Here is a 24003-nt window from a genome sequence, read left to right on the forward strand (position 1 = left end):
ATCTGTCTGTCCGAGTGACGTTCACCGATGGGAGGTTGCTGTAGATAGTTTCAACTAAGGTGGCGTCTTCATTGATTTTATACAAAAGAAGGTTGATCCGACTATTCGAAATAAACTTGCTTCAAAGTGCAAAATTCAATCCTAAATAACGAATTTGATAGCGCGTCGGAGGAAGATGATGCAGTAAATTTGAATGGATGGAATCACTAACAGAAACCAAGCTACCACGCCAAACCCGATGCCACCGAAACAATCCATTTTCGCAATTAACTCTTTCTTTCCATAAAATGTTGGTTCTGAGAAGAACCATTTTTCATTTCCCAATGCGTCTTTCCAATAACTAACTGCATCCAAACGCTTGTCGGCACCTTGCGTTAAAACTGTCCGACCGTCACTCGATGATTTTTCGCTAAGCCTCCAAAATTTGGAATAAATTTTCCGCATTGCCACTGCCACCCACGCCTTCGTGCTGCTGTGTCCGCTCTGCTGCATCGAATGTCGAACCGCTCTTTGTGGAATCCCGATCAAAATAGCTCGAGCGCGCCGAACAGCAGCTTTCTTGTATTTAATAAATTCCCGTTAGCCCCGCCCCTTTGTGATCTGATATGGGTGTAAATATAATGTGCACTCATAACGATTAATGAAGGGACGGGGCTAATGGAATTACTTCATTAGATATAAGAAAGCTGCTTTTCGGCGCGCGCGAGCCGTTTTGATCGGGATTCCGCAGACAATGTCGGAGAAAGTTATTTGCCACTGCCTTGCAAGCGGGAAAAAAATGCAACAAAAATAAATTCAAAATTTTGAAAAATTAGGTTTTACGTAAAACAAATCAAAACAATCAAAACAACAAATCGGGACTGCTTTGCGATTTGGGCGTAACTTATTTTGTAAACAAACATTGCTTCATGGATTCCGGTGAATGCAAGCGTTTTCATCCCCAACTAATTCCCTTTTCTGGTAGAGGAAAGCTTAATCTGCCGGATCCATACCGTGGTTTCCTCATGAAATGCTTGTTTTAGCAGGAATTTGCCTTCCAATGTTTGTTTACAAAATAAGTTACGCCCAAATCGCAAATCGGTCCCGAAATTTAGAAAGGCAAATCATTTTTCACGCTAATCACGCCATAATCTAACATATGAGATTCAAAATAATTATTACCAATGGGAAAAAGTATATCTTTGTCGTTATTTTTCAACGAATTATAACTGAAAATCCATCTTCCACTCGAAACTTACGATCTGTTTGTAAAAAAAACCGTTCTCAAATTGACATTTCAATTTTTATGGTTCAAATTCACCTGGGAGATTGCTAGGTACTAAATATAGTCAATACATGGTAAATAATAGTAGAGCTATTGTTAATAAACAGAAAAACATATAATTTGTTGGTGGTAATATAGTTGTCACTGCCTTATAAATGGTTAAACCGCTCTTTGCGAAATCCCGATCAAAATGGGTCGCACGCCGGAAAGCAGCTTTCTTGTATTCATTAAATTAAGCCCGTAAATTTGAATGGATGGAATCACTAACAGAAACCAAGCTTCCACGTCAAACGCCGATGCCACCGAAACATTCCTTTTTCCCAATGAAACCTTTCTGTCCAGAAAAAGCTAGTCCTGAGAAGAACTATTTTTCTTTCCCCAATGCGCTTTCCCAATAATTTAATAAAAGCATCGCCACTGGCGGCACGGGATCGAAACAGTTCAATTTTTTAGTCAACCCTTTCTTCATATAAAATGCTGGTTCGTTGAGGTTGAATGATCTGCAGCAACACACCGAGAACCACCACCAATGCGATGGATTTCCGTTGAAAATGTTACCAGCGCCTCCGTGATGCTGTGTCTGCTCCACTGCGATCGCTTTGATGCGTCCGCTCTGCGTGAAATCTTGCTTAACTATTCCAAAGGTCCTAAGTAACATTTTTTTCATGATTTAATCTGAATAATGCAATCAACATATTTCATGTTAATCTGTTGATTGCAATACTCAAATTAAATCATGAAAAAAATGTTACTTAGGACCTTTTGAAAAGTTGAGCGAGAAATCTTGTTCAAACTGAGGATTAGATCCAAACCCGCAAGTGATCGATTCTTGATGTCTGTGATAGTGATGCATGTACATGATTGGTTGGTTTACCTATTTCTAAACTTTTTGTCAATTTTCGATAATGAATAGTTAAAAATCAGTATTTTCGTATAAATACAAAGAAGCGTTGATTCATTCTTGCGAACGGTCAAAAAAAAAATAGAAAAACCACCGAGGAACGGCTGAGATATTAAATGTTAAAGTCTATCATATTTTCGTGACGGTCCCTGATTTTCGCAACCGTAAGGTGTACCCCAATATAGAAAAAAAGACGTAGTCCTACATCAAAATACGATGAATATGCATTCTATTTAGAATACCATATGAATTATTTTTAGAATCGCAAACAGATTGTGTTGAGAACCCTATATAGAGAATATTAATCGAATTCTATTCAAAATATCAAACAAACTCCAAAAAGATTCTGTTTCGGAACTCAACCGGAATTCTGTTCAGAATCACAAATGGGTTCTATTTCGAATTCCAAACGGATTCTGCTTTAAATTCCGAAAGAATTACGTTCAGAGTCCCTAACGGATTCCTTTTAGAAAGAAGTGGAAAAAAGGACGAAGAAAGCAGAAAGAAGGAAGAAGAAAGAAGGGAGAAGGAAGAAGGGAGAAGGAAGAAGGGAGAAGGAAGAAGAAGGAAGAGGAAGGAAGAAAAACCAAGGAAGAAAGAAGAGGAAAGAAGGACGAAGAAAGCAGAAAGAAGGAAGAGGAAGGAAGAAAAACTAAGGAAGAAAGAAGAGGAAAGAAGGACGAAGAAAGCAGAAAGAAGGAAGAAGGAAGAAGAAAGAAGGAAGAAGGAAGAAGGAAGAAGGAAGAAGGAAGAAGGAAGAAGGAAGAAGGAAGAAGGAAGAAGGAAGAAGGAAGAAAGAAGAAGGAAGAAGGAAGAAGGAAGAAGAAAGAAGGAAGAAGGAAAAACGAAGACGAAAGAAGAAAGAAGGAAGAAGGAAGAAGAAAGATGGTAGAAGGAATAAGGAAGAAGAAAAAAATAAGGAGGAAGGAATAAGGAAGAAGAAAAAAAGAAGACGAAAGAAGAAAGAAGGAAGAAGGAAGAAAGAAGGAAGAAGGAAGAAAGAAGAAGGACGAAGGAAGAAGGAAGAGGAAGGAAGAAAAACTAAGGCAGAAAGAAGAGGAAAGAAGGAAGAAGGAAGAGGAAGGAATAAAAACTAAGGAAGAAAGAAGAGGAAAGAAGGACGAAGGAAGAAGGATGAAGGAAGGAGGAAGAAGGAAAAAGGAAGAGGAAAAAGGAAAAACTAAGGAAAAACGAAGAGGAAAGAAGGACGAAGAAAGCAGAAAAAAGGAAGATGGAAGAAGAAAGATGGTAGAAGGAAGAAGGAAGAAGAAGGAATTAAGAAGGAGGAAAGAAGAAGGAAGAAGAAAGGAAGGAAGACGAAAGAAGAAAGAAAGGAAGGAAGACGAAAGAAGGAAGAAAGAAGAAGGAAGAAGGAAGAAGGAAGAAGAAAGAAGGAAGAAAGAAGAAGGAAGAAGGAAGAAGAAAGAAAGAAGAAGGAAAAAGGAAGAAGGAAGAAGGAAGAATAAGAAGGAAGAAGGAAGAAGGAAGAAGGAAGAAGGAAGAAGGAAGAAGGAAGAAGGAAGAAGGAAGAAGGAAGAAGGAAGAAGGAAGAAGGAAGAAGGAAGAAAGAAGATAGTTTGATAGAGGATAGAAAAAAGAAGAAAGAAGGATAAGGAATGAGGAGGAAGGAAGAAAGAAGAAGGACTACTCGTAAACTTAGGTCAATTGTTTTAAACTATTCGGCCAAACGGCATTCGGCCAAACGACCCGTTCGGCCAAACGGCATTCGGCCAAATGGCGTTCGGCCAAACGACATTCAGCCAAACGGCATTCGGCCAAATGGCCTGACACCCCAAGAAGCTTTGAGTACCAAAAATAGCTTCTAACTAGCTGTAGATTTGAAGTCCCGAATCCAAGGACAGTTTGGACGACCCAGAATATCTCAAAACTATCTTACTATTTCTGTTGCCCTACCAAGAGGAGTAATGGATATAATTGGATGCATATTGAAGCTTTGAGTACTGAAAAAAGATATTCTTGCAGCTGTAGATCTCAAGTCCCGAACTAAAGAACAGTTTGGATGATGCAGAATATCCTAAAATTTTTAGCATTTTAGCCGACGGCGTAATTCGGCTTGGTGATTTTTGATTACGTGCATTTTTTAAATATTTTTTTTGCATTTATCGGGATATTTTCAAAGCATTAACAGGAGAATCTTTCTAACTTAGCCGAAAAAATCGAGCTTGGAGAAACTGTAATTTACTAGATGGGTAATGTGATCAAAAATGTCCATTACTTTGGCCAAATAACATTTTCGGCCAAATGACTTTTCCACCAAACGACCATTTCGGCCAAATGACCTTTTCGGTCGAAGGATCATTTGGGTAAATGGTATTATCGGTCAAAGGACCTAATGGCCAAATTGCTTTTTTCTGCGGTAATTGATCTTCGCTATTACAAAAATGTGTTGTAGTTCTTTCGTTTTTCCTTCTTCGCTCAGGGGTATCGTCTGCATCCTTTGGACCATGTGATGGAATTCTGCTATTTTATATACACAGAATAAAATAATGAAAAGTAAACAGCGCGTAAAACATGGGTTGAGGAAATTTACACTATTCTACGTGGAAATGGACCTCTTCCTAACAAGTTTGCTTACAACTTGCAAGCAATATTGACGATTCACGTCAAATATTGTATACATTTAGGCTACCGTGGGGCATCGAAATCCGTACACTTAAGCACCTTAGTATATGAAAAAGTCATTAGAAAATATGAATCGAATGTAAATAAAACGTTTGTCATCGACACAGGAGCATGAAGGCTTCTACTTTTGAAGTGTTTTACATTTTCACATTTTCTCATTAAAAACTACGAAAAACATGAAAAAATAATGAATTAAATCAACTACTCCTGACTCGATATCCGTCCACCGTGGACGGATTACGAATCAAAGGATCAAAATCCGTACAGCTATTATTTAACTAAACATTTAAATTGAAACAGTCTGATTGACTAAACTACCACTGTAAATAGTTCGATACGCACCTTGAGAAGCGATCCATTCGATTTGTATTCCGCTTATCTTATGTAATGATTCGCAATTAGCAATTAAAACACAGTTACTTTTGGTGCAATTATGCTCTACCCGAAAACAAAATGGCGGCAAAAACTCCGCGTTTGGTGGGTGGAGATTTGTTTTTGATTTTTGTTGTTTTATTATCAAAGCCTTCTTCCCAATTCTATAACCTAAAAGCTTACTGCCAAGAATCTGAACAGGATAAGATGTATTATTTCTACATTAATTACCTTTAACCCCCTTTAATTTATTGATATCTCATGAGGTGGACGGATTTCGGTGCTGTACGGATTTCGGTCCCGCACGGTATATCACGCGTGGAATTAAGCTAATAATGGCGTTCCATTTATGTGCATCACCTTAAGCGTAAATTTCAGTGGATTTTTCTATCTGTGTAGATGCGAATGGTTCGATGTAGCACCAGGTGCTAGACAGGATTAACGGATTCTAAAACAAATGGAGGTGTGTTTTTTTTTGTTAGTCTGAATTTTGAGGACAAGTTCGGCAGATGGTGACAGAAAATGAAATTATGTCATTTGGGATTTGTATAGCTTTTGTAAGCGTGTGTATATTTGAATGTGTTGTGTGCGTCTGTAAATGTATGTGTTTCTATAGCATGAGCTTAGCTTATTTTTTTGCAGCTGCTAGGAATTTTCGATACCGTTGCAATACAAACGTACAAAAACAGCAAATGTGATTTGGTTCACTAAAAACTATTTCTACGAAATACAGTCTATATTGAAAAGCGACTGCGACTAAATGATTTTCGACCACTGTATGTTTCTGATCATATGCCATTGTTTATTACATTAACTATTTATTGTTGAGCAAAACATGCATTTTTAATCATTTTAATTAATTACAAATAAATCCATTATTCAGAGTAGGTGATAGTTTTATGTCCTTTAATTATCGACAGTACTTTTTCTAGTTCGATTGATACACTACATCAGCAGAATTTGAAAAACATATTCATAAGCTTTCAACCGGGTCAGCGATACGAAATTGATCGGTCACGTCCATTTATTTTATCTGCCGACCAGACACCATCCAACCACAGTACAGCATACGTCATCAAATCGCTCCAGGATGGAAGAAAAATTTCACAAGCATGATATGCGAAAAAAAAACTCGATGAAGCTAATAAAGTCGTTATAACCTCAGTTATGGCATCGTTCCGGTGAAATTTTTCCTCAATATGTCGGACCAGGCCTCCGTATTGCGCTTAGAAGTTGTTCCCTCTTTTGAACTTCCCACCGCGCCAGACTGCCCCCGAGCAGTTGGACTCATTCTGACAAACGAATCTGAAACAGGCAGCTGTTCTCGCTGGCATTATAGATTCCGGTTCGCATGCTGAGCCAAACACGGTGTGTGTATATTCATTTTCATCGCCGGACCATATCCGATCCACATTTTTGGTTTTGGGAGCGCAATATTGAGGAACGGGTTTGCTGACACTGGAACAGAGATATATGGCAGGTTCGAGAGTTTAGTGCTTTTGCATGCTATGATGATTTATCGCAATGGTTTCAAAAATGGCTATTAGCCGTACGCACGCGGCTTGTGGAAGACTGAGATCTCTTTTAGTGGAATGAACTGGGGCTATATATATATGTACACAGGGCACACTCGAGTTATTGATGTCAGACGCACGGCCAAGCAAGTAATGTGCTGTGCAAATGCACAAACCCGAAAGGAGGTATAAAACTATTCCTGTTCAATGACTCGGTAGAAACACAGTTCATGGTCTTGCTATCGAGTATGTTTTTGCTCATAAGTGTTTTGATTAAATAGATGATCTTATAAGATTGACGCAGTATTTGCAGAATTGCGATTGAAAATGCTGGGATTTAAAGATAGGCGACTCGGATAACCAACGTAGCTGAAATTTTGGAGAAGTATGTACTTTTAAATAATCCATCCCAAATTACAATGTCGACGTTTCAAGCGCAGAAGTTTAAATACACTAAATAATTGCGAACAAAATTTAGGTGGTCGAGGGTATGTTAAATCAAAATATCATACAATTACATTTTCAGGATTGTAAGAAGATTCACTGGCCTTTTGTAACAGGTTCCGAGTGTCTTGGGAAAATGACTCTTGCGTTTTCTGGCTCCAGTTTTATTAAAATGGGATTGAGAAAAACTATTAAGCTCTTTTAGTGCAATGTGAGACACTAGAGACGGGCTTACAGTTGACGTCGAAATACGTATGTGTAAAGAATACAACATGGTGGAATTAAATGGAATAGTAAACACGTCTTATGACAGGTGAAAATGGGATTATTTAGGCCTATTTTTTTCTATCTCAAACGTTCGATACTCACCCTGAGAACCGTAAGTTCGATACTCACCCTGAGAACCAATCCCTTTGATTTATATTCTGCTTATGTTGCCATCTCCAATTTAAACACAGCCACTTTCGGTATAATTTTGGCCAACACGCGGTGAGGTGAAGGAAAATTAATATTTTGTATCGAAAGTCAATGAAACAGGTTCTAAAACGAGATTCTGTCAAAATTGTGTTTTTTATGCACATATCTAGGGATTTTATTTAAATGGGCGTAATTGATTTTCACCTTGGTTTTTGGTTCGGCGATTATGCGCTTCATTCAAAATATTTTTGTCAACCAATGTGTCCAATAGAAAGAATGGATTGGAGAGTATTAGCCGTTTCAAATTTTAAGGTCAAATACAATTACCGAAATCGAAATTACATTTCCTAATTACAAATACAATTACAAAAAAATCCTAGATATTTGGATCATGCAAATAAATGCAACATTTTTTTCGAACTATTTAACTGAAAAAAGCATTGAATTCAAGTCGAACAATGCTTTATTGTGAGATTCAATCTTACGCAATTCACTATCGCATGTTTGTTTGATTGTATGTCGTAGAATTTCTAATATTTTTAGTCACTCCACACGATTTTGTTTTTGACTTTGCAGCGAAATAAATGTTATGCAGAAACGTCTACTATTCGCATCCCTATATCTGCCTAAATCAAAGATACATGCAGCGTGAATAGTAATCGATATTTCCACACCGTATTACAGCAACATGTGGTACATATAATCTTGACTTGCTGCCACAAAGCATTTAGCTTGGGAGAAGAAGATGCTCACAGTATACTTAACCAACTGATCTTCTGAATCCTCCTGAAGTAGTTGTGTCTCAGCGCTCTTAAATTTCCTGCTCTATCCTACAAATGCATCCCGTTTACGCTGCGGTAATTACGAAAGCTATTAATTATGTCGAGTGTATTCATCATCATCAACGTGCCACCCTCTCCACCCTGCTATTATTTTCTGCGGGAGGGTTCAAGCAACAAAATCTAACCAACCCGCGTGACACCGATACCCCAACATTCAGGTCCTGACCAGAGCCCTCTAAACGCGACGTTGTTTGTGCTGGAGTGCATAATCATCATCGTCATCAACGTCAGTCTCTTCCGCCGCCGTAGTCATCAAAATCGGGCTGACGTGCACTTTGAGCTGATGAGTCGGTGAAATTCATAGCAGAGGTATTATGCTGAGATGAGGCACCAAGCCACTCCATTTCGTGTGGTGATGGTCGTCGAGCAAAGTGAGAGAAGGTGAAAAGCTTTATTTTAGTTGCTGTGGCGAGTAGGTGTTCGACGGATGAAATGTAAATGTCGGCAGTTGAAATAATGTGAATGGCCCGATAATGTTCGGAACATATGATACGAGATCCCACTTGATTATCGCACATCATATTGAGTGGGTTTAAAAGTTAATGGTTGGATCTGGTGGACATTAACCACGTTCTAACCAATTCTAATAGTTATTCATGCAACGTGCAACGGGCAATATTTGTAATGATGAGAAATTGGCTTTAATTTTATTGTTCAGGATTGTAATGTTTTTTTTAAATTATTTCATATAAACTTCGCAACTTCGCAATGGCTACTGAAAGAGCCCGAGATTCCCAAATTGGACGCATAGTCCAATACCCGAAAAATAGACAATTCACTTTGACTGAACCAAAATTAACTTTTTGTATATATGTAGAAAGTTAGGTCGTTTTATTGATAAAACAGAAACGGTCAGATCAGATATTATGGTCTACGAATAGTATAATAGTAATTCATGCAACGAGTGGCAAAATTAGAAAAATATATTTGAGCCAGGAATACATTGTGGAAATAAAAAGATACTGCCCATGATCACATACTTGACGAGACAATCACTGCATTTTCGCATGAATTTTGAAAGGTTTAGGGACACACATAACAAATTTAGATCATTACAACCCGAAAAACTTAAATGAGGTTTGAAACACGCGATGCAAAGGAATTTCCCTTGGAATTTCGGGAGAATTTAATGTCGAAATTTGGGTGAATTTCCCGTGGACAATATGAAGAGTTTCCCTTGAAAATTCGAAAAGATTTTCCGTGGATAAAGGGGTGCTTGGTGGCCTTGTGTCACTGCTTCTGCCTCATAAGCAGGAGATTAAGGGTTTGATCCCTGGCCCTTTCTAATTTCCTATTAGATAATTTCATTAATCATATAACTCAATCTCTTTGCAAATCAAATTCTCATTGCTAGCAAGTATGATTCTAAATATAGAATTGTTATAAAAAGCTGCCTGTTACTTAGTAGCAGTAAATAAAATGTAAAAATAGATTGGTATTCATTTGTACCCGCATACGAATGCTATATACGGTCGCTACGCTCGTGCAGGCCTCATACAAGTAAAAATGTGTGAGGTTGATGTGCGGGTAGCGATGGTGTTTGAACGTGTGCGTGGTATTAGAATCCAATAGCGTTCAAATTCTAATTGTAAAAAATGAATCCCATTAGAATTCACTTTAATACTTTCTCATTACTCTAGTACTTCTAATTCTCATTCATATATTCCTATCCCATAGATCGCATCACTTACCAAAGTGAATCCAGATAATATATCCCTTCATACTAACACAATATCCTATCCTAAGACTATCGTGGAGATGCAGAGGTATACTCGGTCTCTAGTAGCAACGAGAGTTGAACTAATAATCCTTCCTTCCCTTGATGACCGTAAGGACGTGGCCGGCGCCGTAATTGACTTAGTAAAAATGCATTGAATTTCCGAAATTTGCACATTGAGAATGATAGCTAAACACCCAAGCTCCATTCAATTGGTTCCCTGTGCAATCTCGCAAGTTCTAGTCAATCACGGAGTAGCAACTACGAATTGTACGGTTATCCTGCTCATGCTCATGCTCATGCTCAAAATTCGAAAAGATTTTCCGTGGATGCTCGAAGATGATTTATTAAGGTGTTTTTTTATTTCTAGATTAAGTTCAACACCGGGGATAAAATATAATTATTTTTCAACTGTCTAAGACGAGTTTAGTACTTTTCATTTGATTCCACTACGTTTTGTAATCTTTTCAGATACGTATTTCTACCTCAATTGTAAGGCCGTCTTCAGTGTCTCGTACTTGACATAAAAAAAAAGTTTTCTGCAGCTCTTATGTTGGCTACTTAGATTAGGGTGTCACTAAAAACAGTATTTTTGATGTCCCTCTTGTTTTCAATTTTTCGAACAAGACGTCTTCAATGGATTTTTTTGAGCTAAGACAAGTGCAGCTTTTGATGTGTATATATGCACAATATCTTCTGCCGATCAAAAGTTATAATCGTATTTTTTGCTAAAAAGCAACTCATATTCTATCAAAAAATTGCAGATCTCGAGTTTCACCTATTTGACTAATGTCATGTCATATATATATATATATATAAATATGTCGAAAAACAAGATTTAAAAAATACCCTATTTTTCGATGGGCTCAATGATGGCCTTACTTTTCTGAACAACTTTGTAGGACACCTTTTTTTTAAAAATATATATGGGAACTGTTCCGATTTCCATCTCACTGTACATATATCCATCTCATCGCTAAACAAATAAATACGGCACCAAATTCGTCGCTCACTGCTGGAAAAAATCACAAAAATAACAAACAAACCAAATTGCTTTCCATTGCTTTGTTTTTGATGGGATGGAAATAGGAGCTATGAGATGAAGTGGCGAACCGTTCCCCTAGTTTTTGCGCAAATCTTTATTTATAGAGGATTTGAAAGGAGCATGATTAAAAGTAATTTGGTCTTCATCAAAAATTGTACATGAGGAAAGGTGATTTCTGGCAGAGTGCAAGATTGAACGCGTTCGTATTAGGACGCAGAATAATCACGAGTTATGGGCTTGTGCTTTGTGTGGTCGGTGAGTAAATAAAGTGTGCGTGCTCGTGTTTCGGTATTTCGGTAGAACAATCGCGAAATCATCCGTATTTATTTTTATCTGCTTAATCCAGCCGGTATTTATATTAATTATTGCCTTTTCGTATTCCGGGAAGTACGCAGAACGATCGCGCGATTATTCGAAATTATTTCTTTTGGTTTGTGCGGTCATATCGTGTGCTCTTTTGGTCGTATTTGAAGTTAGCGCTTAATTATATCCCATCCCATTTATAGAGGATTTGAAAGGAGCATGATTAAAAGTAATTTGGTCTTCATCAAAAATTGTACATGAGGAAAGGTGATTTCTGGCAGAGTGCAAGATTGAACGCGTTCGTATTAGGACGCAGAATAATCACGAGTTATGGGCTTGTGCTTTGTGTGGTCGGTGAGTAAATAAAGTGTGCGTGCTCGTGTTTCGGTATTTCGGTAGAACAATCGCGAAATCATCCGTATTTATTTTTATCTGCTTAATCCAGCCGGTATTTATATTAATTATTGCCTTTTCGTATTCCGGGAAGTACGCAGAACGATCGCGCGATTATTCGAAATTATTTCTTTTGGTTTGTGCGGTCATATCGTGTGCTCTTTTGGTCGTATTTGAGGTTAGCGCTTAATTATATCCCATCCCTCAGGTTGCATCGCTATCCTAAGTGAATCCAGATAAAATATCTTTTGTAACTAACACAGTATCCTATCCTACGGCAATCGTGGAGATGCAGATCTCTAGTATCAATAAAAGTTGGACAAATAATCCATTCCTTCCTATATATTTTTTTGAGTTTCCGAAACGTGTACATTGAGAATGGATAGCCAACCCTTAGCAGCACAATTCATACTGATTTGGTTGCTTTTACTCATATATCACTGAGTTTGATTTTCTATGCGTAATAGAAACTTGTTTACAATATTTGTGCTGCTCGGGATTCAAAGCGCGATTAATTTTGTTCTCTGTAAAATCAAGTTCTAGTCAATCATGAAGTAGCAACTACGAATTGTACGGTCATAATGATCCTGCTATAATGCACGAGAGGTAATTTTTGGCAACAGCACTCAAGTGACATTACCCATTCCAATAATTACCTTCCAAGAGCTGTCGGATATAAAATAAATTAAGTATTTGTATTGGCCTTAATTGAAATTCAATATTTTTAGAAGACTATATAAAAGTGTTGACTCTCTCCCTTGATCGGATGGTGCAAAAAAATCAAAATTCATCGAGAAATGGCTGGGATATAAAGTCTATCATGTTTATGTGATGCTCGCCGAAATTTTCGCAAATATTTTTTATTCACTACTCACTCTGATATTTGCTTAGGTCACATTTTCCGCCACCTGCTAAGCATAAATTTATTATTTTTGATCCCGAATTTGTTCAGGCGCATTAATAACTACCGCGAAATCCACCATATGCAGAATTATCTCAGGATATACGCTGATACAGAAGACGATAGTTAGAGGTAGGTTTTTGAGTTAATATTCCGAAAGCATATCGTTTTATGGTAATAAGAATCAATAAAGATGAACCAGCCTTTTAAAAATGGAATGCGTCGAAGGAGAATTGAATCCCAGTATCGTGAAATAGAGAACCAAACATTGATCGCTCTGCAGAGTACGGAACGGTCGCCAAACTGGAGCCGATCGTTGAAAATAAATATGTTATTTCAGTATGGCAGCTGGTGGTAGCCTAGACCATATGATTGTCGCACCGAACGCAAGAAAGTTACTCTAAAAATGTCAGTTACAAACTTGATCCAAAACGATCCCGTCGAACAAATTCTCAAATACTATATTCGATATCGCCACTTTATACTATTCCAATATAAATGGAAGTTATACTAACCGAGTATAATTAGCACAAATACGAAGCCGGGGTCAACCAGGCGAATAGCCAGTTAGAATGACTTCAAACCTATTTAGTATAAATTGTTCTCAGCGTGTGATCGTTGCATTGTTTGGTTGCCATTTAATCCGGGTAACGTTGGAGGAATGCCTCCGAGAAGAACAAGTTGTCAGTCGTCATCAGGCAGCCGTGACGGTAAGGCGCGTACCCCAAACGCCACCGACTGGGCTGCGGATCCGGTGACTGACGAGGGTTTGGTGGAGGGCTGAGAATCGAACCCATGACCATTCGTTTATAGGTCTATTAATGGTATTTCCGAATGATTGATTGTTGATTAACTCAGGACACGTTTTCGTTGTCGCCACTGCATACGCTCAGTATCTCGAGGCAGCGTTGCCGGAAGAGGGTGAGCTCGATGGGGCCCCTCTTGAGGACTGCTGGAATACAGTCAAAGCAGCCATTAACGACGCAGCGGAGAACAACGTCGGGTATATGGGACGAAGTCGACGGAACGATTGGTTCGACGAAGACTGCAAACAGATTCTGGAGGAGAAGGACGCAGCGCGAGCGGTCACGCTGCAGCAAGGTACCCGGCAAAAGGTGGAACGTTATAGACGAAAGCGGAGACAGCAGACCCGCCTTTTTCAGGAGAAGAAACGCCGCCTGGAAGAAGTGGAGTGCGAGGAGATGGAACAGCTGTGCCGTTCTCAAGAAACACACAAGTTCTACCAGAAGCTCAACGCATCCCGCAAAGGCTTCGTGCCGCGAGCCGAAATGTGCCAGGATAAGGATGGGAGCATCTTGACAGACGAACGTGTGGTGATCGAAAGGTGGAAGCAGCACTACGAGGAACGTTTGAATAGCACTGAGAGTACGGGCAGTGAAAGTCAAGGCAGCGGAGGAGATGACTACGTCAGTTCAGCGGACGATGGAAGCCAACCAGTCCCCACCTTGAGGCTAAAGACCAATAAAGCAGCTGGTTAAGGATGGTCTCGGAGCTGAGCTCATCAAGATGGGGCCAGAAAAGCTAGACACTTGCCTGCACAAATTGATAGTCAGAATCTGGGAAACTGAACAGCTACCGGAGGAGTGGAAGGAAGGGGTTATATGCCCCATCTACAAGAAAGGCGACAAGCTGGAGTGTAAGAACTTTCGAGCGATCACCATCTTTAATGCCGCCTTCAAAGTGATATCCCAGATCATCTTCCGTCGTCTGTCACCATTAGTGAATGAGTTCGTGGGAAGTTATCAAGCCGGCTTCGTTGACGGCCGCTCGACAACAGACCAGATCTTTACTATACGGCAAATCCTTCAAAAATGTCGTGAATACCAGGTCCCAACACACCATTTGTTTGTTGATTTCAAGGCGGCATACGACAGTATAGACCGCGTAGAGCTATGGAAAAATATGCACGAGAACAACTTCCCTGGGAAGCTTACCAGACTGATCAAAGCAAAGGTGGATGGTGTGCGAAACTGTGTGAAGATTTCGGATGAACACTCTATTTCGTTCGAATCGTGCCGGGGACTAAGACAAGGTGATGGACTTTCGTGTCTGTTATTCAACATTGAAGGTGTCATGCGGAGAGCCGGGTGTAACAGCCGGGGTACGATTTTCAACAGACCCAGTCAATTTATTTGTTTCGCGGATGACATGGTCATTGTCGGCTGAACATTTGCAAAGGTGGCAGAACTGTACCCCCGCCTGAAACGTGAAGCAACAAAAGTTAGACTGGTGGTGAATGCGTCGAAGACAAAGTACATGCTTGTGGGCGGAACCGAGCGCGACAGGGCCAGCTTGGGAAGCAGTGTTACGATAGACGGGGATATCTTCGAGGTGGTCGAGGAATTCGTCTACCTCGGATCCTTGCTAACGGCTGATTACAATGTTAGTTGTGAAATACGAAGGCGCATCACCTGTGGAAGTTGGGCCTACTACGGGATTATGTCTCCCCCTTCGGATTTTTTGCCCAATAATAATTCTGTGAGGGGACAACAAAAAAAATTCGGTATATTTTAAGGATTTTCTAAACATTCGACAAATCCGAGGATCTTTTTTTTTTTTTTCATTTTAATATTTATTTTTTATTATCCGCCCTTGACCCCCGGAGACCAGTAGGACATAATTTTTTATAAATATTTGTAACGGTCTTTTGTCAAGCCGATATTTTCATCTCTCTTATAATAAAAAGTATGGAAAACATCATTACGCTAAATCACATAATAAGGGTGCTATTGATTAAACGCGTCAAAAACAGGATTAGAGCCACCGTGCGCCGCGGTGTTGAACTTAATTAAAAATTTAAAAAAGCACTTTAATAAAGAATAAAAAAAACACCATGCGCCGTCGACTGAAATTTAACCGTTTAACTTTATTCGTAAACACAACTAGGCTTAATAAGCTAAATGTAATCAAGCTTTGTTCCAAGCTTTGTTGTTGGTTTCCGTTATTACACCCACATGAGTGATAAGCTTTATGCAACTCATTTGAGTTCTATCTTAGTCATAATAACGCATAGATATGGAAAAGTTTTACCACTCAAACATGAACTGTGGAAGCAAATATAATGATTCGTAATAATGTTACATATTTTATTCTTATTTTATGGGGCTTCATTATTGGTGCAAAATTAATTAGAAACGGAAATATGTATATAGTTTTTGCCTTTCTCGTATACTAAGTATACGTAAAGGCTATATGATCGCTCCAAAAACAAACTTTGTATTGAAGGCCCGGAGACGACGAATTGAGGTGATGTCTGTATGTATGTGTGTGTGTATGTCTGTGTGCACCCACCCAAAAAAATTGGCAAAAGTGTCACTCATTTTTCAGGCTTTTATCATTTGCGGATTTTTATTCTGGTTTGTGAAAGTTTTTCAATGGTTTTTTTTATTTCTTTTGCTTAGTTGCTGTTTCCTCCCTGATTTCTCCAGCAAATTTTATGATTAATTTAAATTAATTTAATTTAATTTTCCAAATTTTAAGAAGTTTTTATTTCACTCATTTATGAGTTAATAACTTACTAACAAAATTGCTAACTCAGAGGATTAAGTATTTCCTTACAGTATTTCCTAATTCTAAAAGAACATTGAATAGTTTGTATAAGTTTATAGAATATATAAATACACAATTGCCTCATTCTTATACAATCATTGTAAAGAAATAATATCATAATAATAACTATACAAAGCTGTATAAGAAGTTCAAATTTTTACTTCAGATGACACATTGCGAAAGTAGACAAAATATGCAGTATAGGCACGGGATCAAAATTTGAAATTACTTCTTCCGGGTTCATTACTTGTGCTCACTGGTTTGCTATAAGCTGCATTGAAATGATTCGCGACCAGGTAATTTCAGCTCTTAACATTTTGTTTACATTGTAAGGACTGTTTGATCAAATGGGTATAATATGCAACTGCGGGGTAGAGATGCGATGAAGTAAATAGGTGATAACCGTTGCTCGTTTTTTGTCGCATTCATGATAGATAAATAAGAATATTAAAAATGCATATATTATCTCCCAGAATCATCAATTTGTGACAACCATGACGATGTACCAGACATCAATTTTTAACCAGCAGAAACTTCGTGCTCCATCTCCAAACTTGAGACATTAAATTCTAATCACCATCGTTGGGTGCTGAACTCGGGTGGCAACCGACGGTCTATATTTATGCCATCAGAGAAGAATCAGACTTTATGGCTTTAATTACATCCATCGTTGGGTTGGGTGTGCGTCAAACATACAGCAGCAATCGAAGCGGAAAGGAAGAACCAACAAAGGAGCTCGCACCCACCACCGTGATGGTGTGAATGATAACAAACAAAAAGCCGGGCGGGAAATCTGTTGCCGGAGCCAACTTTCCACCCGTTGCAGGTTTCCATCAGCCAGAAGTTTTACTCCTTCATTTCCGAGAAGTAGGACTTTTTAACGGTACGCGCAAACAGTATTTATCTCCACCATCACTCTTTATGAGCACAACGCAACGGTGAACTCGAAATTACATCGGAACAGGTAAACAGAAAGGTATATGAATGATAACTGAAGCATATTTTTACACAAGGAAAGACTTATTAGCCCTTCGCCGTATTGTGAACATTAGTATAATTTCTGCTATTCATTCGAGTCTGTCATTTGAGTTGTCCTGACAGTAATTTGAACATTTCGAATGATAAATTGAAGCGGTGCGATTTTTGCATCAGTAGAAGTTATTCTCCTCTATAAATATATTAAAAGCTTTCTCACACTGTGAATATTCGACTACGAGTATTGTACTGTAGAATATATCCAGAAATTATGTTTTTTTTAACATTTCTAACTTTTTTTTTTCAATTTTCTCGCACGTTTTTAGCTACATATGGTTTATTACTTGTCCGCTTTCTTCTAGTGTCGAGTTTTGCACATTTAAAAAAATGTAAGCCGTGTTTTAGGATTTTTTCCTACACACGGTTTTGAGGTGTTTGCACAACACAGTTTCAAGTATTTTCTTAAAATTTCTCATCAATATCCACACCTAATCCTTCGCATATGGTCATTATACTTATTTACCAAGCATTATGGTGTCAACACTTAAAATATTGTAACCGAATGAGAATGAGAATTAGAGGCATTTGAAATTCACAGGGTGCCGCTCCAAAAACGTCAAATAAATGTCGAACCTTCGTTTTCACTTATTTAACATGTTTTTGCTATATTCAATCAGTGTTGACTTATTACTAGGATTCTTTATGAACTCCAACATATACTAAATGCCAAAGTAATTTGATTGTCATGCCACGCTGGAATCAATTCAGTATTATTAAACTAGATTTACTTTTTCGAGTTTTCCAACTTTCGCAATATATTTGCAACCACTTCTCGACGACAAGACTAGCATTTTTCTACACTTTCAATGAAAAGTCGACTGATATAATAGCTGTACGTTTTCTACTAGGTGATTTTTCTTAAAAGGCACCTTAAAAATGATCAATTTGTGCAAACACATTTTTCTGACCCAAAATAGATGCTGAATATTTTCTAAATTTGACGCAAAATATTCGAAAAAATTACATCACGTTTAATGAATGGATATTAGGCCGATACAAATATTTAAAAACAATTATGTCTCCCCCCTCGGTTTTTTCTGCCCAAAAAAATATTTTGAGGGGGCAACAACAAAAATCGGGCGATTTTGAAGATTTTCAAAACATTCTTTAACAAATCCGAGGAGTTTTATTGATTTTTTCCATTTTAATATTTATTTTTTATTGTCCCCCCCCCCCCCCTTGACCTTCCGGAGACCAGTAAGACATAATTTAAATTAAATATTTGTAACGGTCTTATCAATAGGATGCATTGAAATTTTCATGGAACATTCCACGAATTTCAATTCACCAACTATCTTTAGGGTGTTTTATTATAATTGAAATGCATGTAATGAAAATTTCAATGCATCCTATAGATAATATTCATTTATTAAAAGTGATGTATTTTTTCCGAATCATCATGCATCAAATTTAGAAAATATTCAGCATATATTTTGGGTCAGAAAAACATGTTTACACAAATTGATTTTTTTTAAGGTGCCTTTTATGAAAAAAAAACCTAGTAGTACAGTCTATGTTTTCAAAGTATCGCTTTTTTCAGTTTTTTGTTGTTCTACAATAATTAGTAGTGTAGAAGACCCAACAAATAATTTAAGCTGAATAAGCTAGTTTTCAGCTGAAAAGCATATTTGTAATGGAACTTTTTCCAGCTTCCAATGTTTGTTCGAGAAGGAAGTCATGTGCATATATACATCATATTTCCACAACATATCATAACGTGCGCTTCGAAATAACTATTCTCAATCTTTTATTTTTCAAATTTTTATTCTCGTGATTTTTTAATTAGTTTAAGTTCATTACGTGAAATTCTCACATTTAAGATCATAGTCTTGAACACTGAAAATATCAGTAAAATATTACAAAATTTTAAACAAATTATTTTTTTTTATAAAAAAATTACAAAATAACCAAGGAAGTGCAATAAAAATTAGAAAATTTACACAAAAAAATACGGAAAAAGCAATAAAATTGATAAAAATTTTCATGAGCTTTAAAGGCTTTTAAAGAAGGGGTCATCTATGGGAAAATGTCCAGTTTTTTTTTCTATGGAAATTTTCATATTTTTTAATTGCTCTTTATTGATTATTTTGTGAAATTTAAAAAAAAACTGTGAAAAAAAATATTTATTTTGTGTACAATTTTGTAGTTGTTTATTGCTAATATTGATTTATTTATGGAAATTTTGTATTTTTTTCCGTGCAGCATTTTGATTTCTTTATGGAAAAGTCTTCTTTTATAATTGCATTTTTTGCTTTTAAAAGTGCTTATTTATTTTTGTTTTATGGAATATTCTTAATTGTTTACGAAAAATGTTGCATTATTTGTGGATTTTTTCTTATTTGCTCATACATTTTAGTCGACAGACCAATTTCTATTGATGTACATATATGCGTTTTCTTCTTCTATTTAAGAGGAAACGTGTAATGATGGAAATGAAAAGCTTTGAAACTCAAATTCTAATGTTTCCGATTGAATAGTGTTCCATACATTTTGTATGCAATCTTTCAATTTTGACCATGTATATATAAAGCAGAATTGACACTCGTACGACCGTGAATAATTTATAGTGCTGTAATTTTTTACTATTCTGAATCAAAATTTAAAAGTTTATATTTGTTGTTGAAGAATCTTTTAATTTTATATGCAAATTCATTTAAACTCAATGGTAAAAAAATGTTATATGGGTTTAGATAATACAAATACAGTAGAAAAACCTCTATGTGACGTCCCTCGGACTGTGCGCACCTACCTACCTAACACCATGCTTGAGTCGACATCGACAAAATAGATCTGCACGTCAACCGATAGGCATATGACGTTGGCATTAGATGGACAATAGAGAATAAAAAGTGTGATCGAATTGTGCGCCTGTTGATGCTATGATATGCAGTTAAATTATCTTTCTTTACTTGTTAAATACATTAAAAGTTGAACTACAAGTTAGTATCTAACACATAAACGTGGTTAGGTTTGAACTAAATGATAAATAAGTGAAATAATAATAGTATCTATCTTAGGTGGATTTACTGATCCGAGCGAGCAAACACAACAAGTGTTCACTGTTGTTTGTGGAAAGCCATATCAGTATAATTGGCTCTATAAGATGTGAGTTAAACCTAAACATGCAGTTAATTTCCTTAAAAACTATTCTTATGTATTATACGTTAAAATCTACCTACAGTACATGCGTTAAAACCCATTGTAATGAAATTGGTTAGGAGACATTTGTGAATTCCAAGGCAGTGGAGGCACTAAACGTAAGAGAGTCTTCATAAAAAATACATTCTGGTCGTGACTAACGTGACTAACTAAAAAATTACTTACAGTATTTTTACATAGCATGACGAGAGATTCCTTTCATTATTACATTAGTTTGTCCATATTATACCAATTCCAACTGACTGCAGAAACTTGATTAAACGTTACACACCCCTTGCTTCTCATAGGATACTAAATGATCGTTTCACAGTTTTTTTCTTAAATATAGCACTAGTGGTGCAAACATACGTCTGCATCTACAATTTACACATTCGATACATTCAACTTCACCAAACACTTTTCGTTCCGAACTAGGAACACATTCACTCCTAAATCAATTTTGGTATGATTACGGTTTGTCTGTACTTGGCAGTGTCGAATATTAATACATTTTCAAAATTTCTCTGTTTAGTTTTTACGGTTTATTGTTGATTTTTTTAAATCCCGATCTGTAGTACTCCAATCCACTGTTTGTCTCGCATTTGCACTTCCTCACATTTCGATCTATTACAAGTTAATTTTCAATAACACCTACCGCGATTACAATCGTTCGAAAACGCTCGATTTCGTTTTATTGCCTTACATCCACCTCCTGAAGCTAAGCATTTGTCATGCAGAACATTCCAGTTATGTTTCCACCCACTCAACAAAGTATCACACTGCAATCCAACACCTCATGAACAACACCATCTCATCTAGTAGCTTTAATCCAATCCGACCACTTCAAAGACAAAAACTCAACTGAATCAGATCCATTTCCATCGCTTCCTTTTTGTGGATTCCGGAAACACGGGAGGGTCGTGCCAACGATTCCTCCCGAATCGCAACATTCATGGTTGCCAACACAACGTTGCAGAAAGTCTACCGAACTTTGGTTCATCCCAGCTAGTATGGACATCACTGGTCCAGATCGGTATTGTGAAGCACGTGGTGCCGAAATTCTCTCCGAGCACGGCGTCTAATACGCAAGTCTTTGTTTATGTTTATATTCTGCCTTCGCGATAATCGGCCCGAACACGTTATTGGAAAAAGCCGGCCGGCTTGTAATGAATCATTGGAGCATTGTCGCTCACTTACAAAAGACCATGTGCACGCTCGGTCCATCGGCGTTTTTTCTCGGCAGATCGAGAAGATTGGTCGGAAATGTGAGTTTATTTGCATGTTAAGATAGAAAGAACGTAACCAGATGGAATTCCACCATCCTCCCCCCAAGACCATGCCGATTTGGGATGGAATGTGGTTGGAACTCAAGGCACATGGCACAGCGGTACTTAGGAAACGAATTGCTGGGATACTTCACCGTCAGAACATGTCCATCAACTGTCTGCGGTGAATGAGATGACAAGCGTGTAGAACGATGTAATGTAATCATAGATAATACCTATAGTTAGAAGAAAAGCAAGGACATTCATTTAAAAGCGATTAGTTCCGATCCATACAGTTGATAAATTGTCCAAAAAGTTGTCTCTATTTCAATTACCTAGTGGTTTAAAATCGGGAAAATTATTTGTTGAGCTTTGTTTGCAGCGTTTCTCAACCTGGGCTACATGTATCCCTAGGAATACCTTTTTCCCGGGTTACTAAGGCTTGTTTGCGACAAAATCTGGACACACAACATTGAAAATAAAATAAAAAAAACAATTTACGCTCACATTAAACTACTTCATTCCTTGTCGATGCTTCGATGTATCACTAAAGTTGGTGACATTTTAATTTTCTGAGAAACAGTTCGTGCCACAAGATTTGTCCTCCTTTGTAGTACTTGTTTTACCTTCCCATCCTTCTAGTGGTTTCCTAAATCCGTTTTTGTTCCAGTCCTTGGCATTCTCGTTGTTGTCAAAGAAGCATCAAACTATTTAAAGACTCTATGACCAGCGCTTACATGAAAACAAAAGATGTTTAGCATGATTTCAAATCGAACTTTCAATAGCGGATGCACACAATTGATTTACAAACCTGCTCTTCCTTCGACGCCATTTTCCATTAAATACTTGTAATACTAATAAATAAAATAATATCTGATAGTAAAGACATACGTTCATCACTCTACGAAATGTTTCACTCGTTTATGAGGTATTTCAAAAGTTATAAGCGTTTTAGAGTGTTCAGATTTTGTCTTGTTCGTGACTTAAGAACTAATTGATGAAATGAGGTTTGATTTTGAAACTTTATACATATATAAACTGGAAGTAAACGGAAGAACGGCAAAATCTTATATTTATACAGTTACTAGCTGACCCGAATCACACAATAAATTGGTTTTCGATAAAAAATGTTTTAAGCTCTTTTTAGTGGAATGTATTCAACCGTCTAAGACGAGTTTAGTACTCTCCATTTAATTCCACTACGTTTTGTTATCTTTGCAGATACGTATTTTGACCTCAACTGTATGTCTTGTACTTGATTGACTGAAGACGACCTCACAGTTGAGGTCGAAATACGTATCTGCAAAGATAACAAAACGTAGTGGAATTAAATGGAGAGTACTAAACTCGTCTTAGACGGTCGGTTTTCGATATTTACTAATACTTTCGTTTCGTTTCCAATTTTCCGGATATTCCTAGAAAATGTTTCCATTTTTTCTCCAAAACCTTCAAACATTAATTTGTATATTTCTTGAGATGGTTAACAAAAATTCATTTTTCAAATTTAATAGCAGTTTACTGAAGTGTTGTTATTATTTATTTTTCTAGAGTTAAAGGAACGAAATTTGCTCAAACTACACTTACTCTAAACTTCTTGTGGCTATCAGCATAACATGCTGTTCAATCAAAGTAATTGCCTATATGTTCCGGGCAGGCTTGTAAATATTCGGCAGCACTGGATGAAGGTGATGTTTTTTATTATTTCGTTTTTCTATTTTTTTTCCTTCATTGAAATCGATCTCACATTCCCGAAGAGGGAGAGAAGAAAACAACGGAACTCACATCACCCAGTGTTCCACGAATATGAAAAGAAGCGTTACGTACTGTTGGATCTGTTGAAAATCGTCCCGGCGTTACACCGGCTCTCCGCATGACACCTTCTAGGCTGTTGAAAACAACAGACAGAAAGTCCATCACCTTGTCTTAGTCCCGGCGCGATTCGAACGAATGAGTGTTCTCGAAATCTTCCAGCACAGTTTTGCATCCATCGTTGCTTTGATCAGTCTGGTAAGCTTCCCAGGAAGGTCTTCGTCCATAATTTTCATAGCTCTTCGCGGTCTATAGTACTGCCGCCTTGAAATCAACGAACAGATGGTGATTGGGACCTGTATTCACTGCATTTTGAAGGATTTGCCGTACAGTAAAGATCTGGTCGTTGTCGAGCGGCCGTCAACGAAGCGGCTTGATAACTTCCCACAAACTCGTCTACTAATGGTGAAGACAGAGTCTAACACCATTA

General features: G+C 37.5%; 1 protein-coding gene across 1 annotated transcript in view; it reads right to left on the minus strand.

The window, feature by feature from the left end:
• Positions 1 to 21350, minus strand: part of LOC134217434 (uncharacterized) — a 141702-nt gene extending 120352 nt beyond the window's left edge. Inside the window, exon 1 of the mRNA XM_062696199.1 lies at positions 20686 to 21350. The gene's annotated coding sequence lies outside the window, so the exon portion shown is untranslated. The remainder of the gene's footprint in view (positions 1 to 20685) is intronic.
• Positions 21351 to 24003: the final 2653 nt, after the last annotated feature.

The sequence above is a fragment of the Armigeres subalbatus genome, chromosome 2 (assembly GCF_024139115.2).
Source record: "Armigeres subalbatus isolate Guangzhou_Male chromosome 2, GZ_Asu_2, whole genome shotgun sequence".
NCBI classification, from domain to species: Eukaryota; Metazoa; Arthropoda; class Insecta; order Diptera; family Culicidae; genus Armigeres; species Armigeres subalbatus.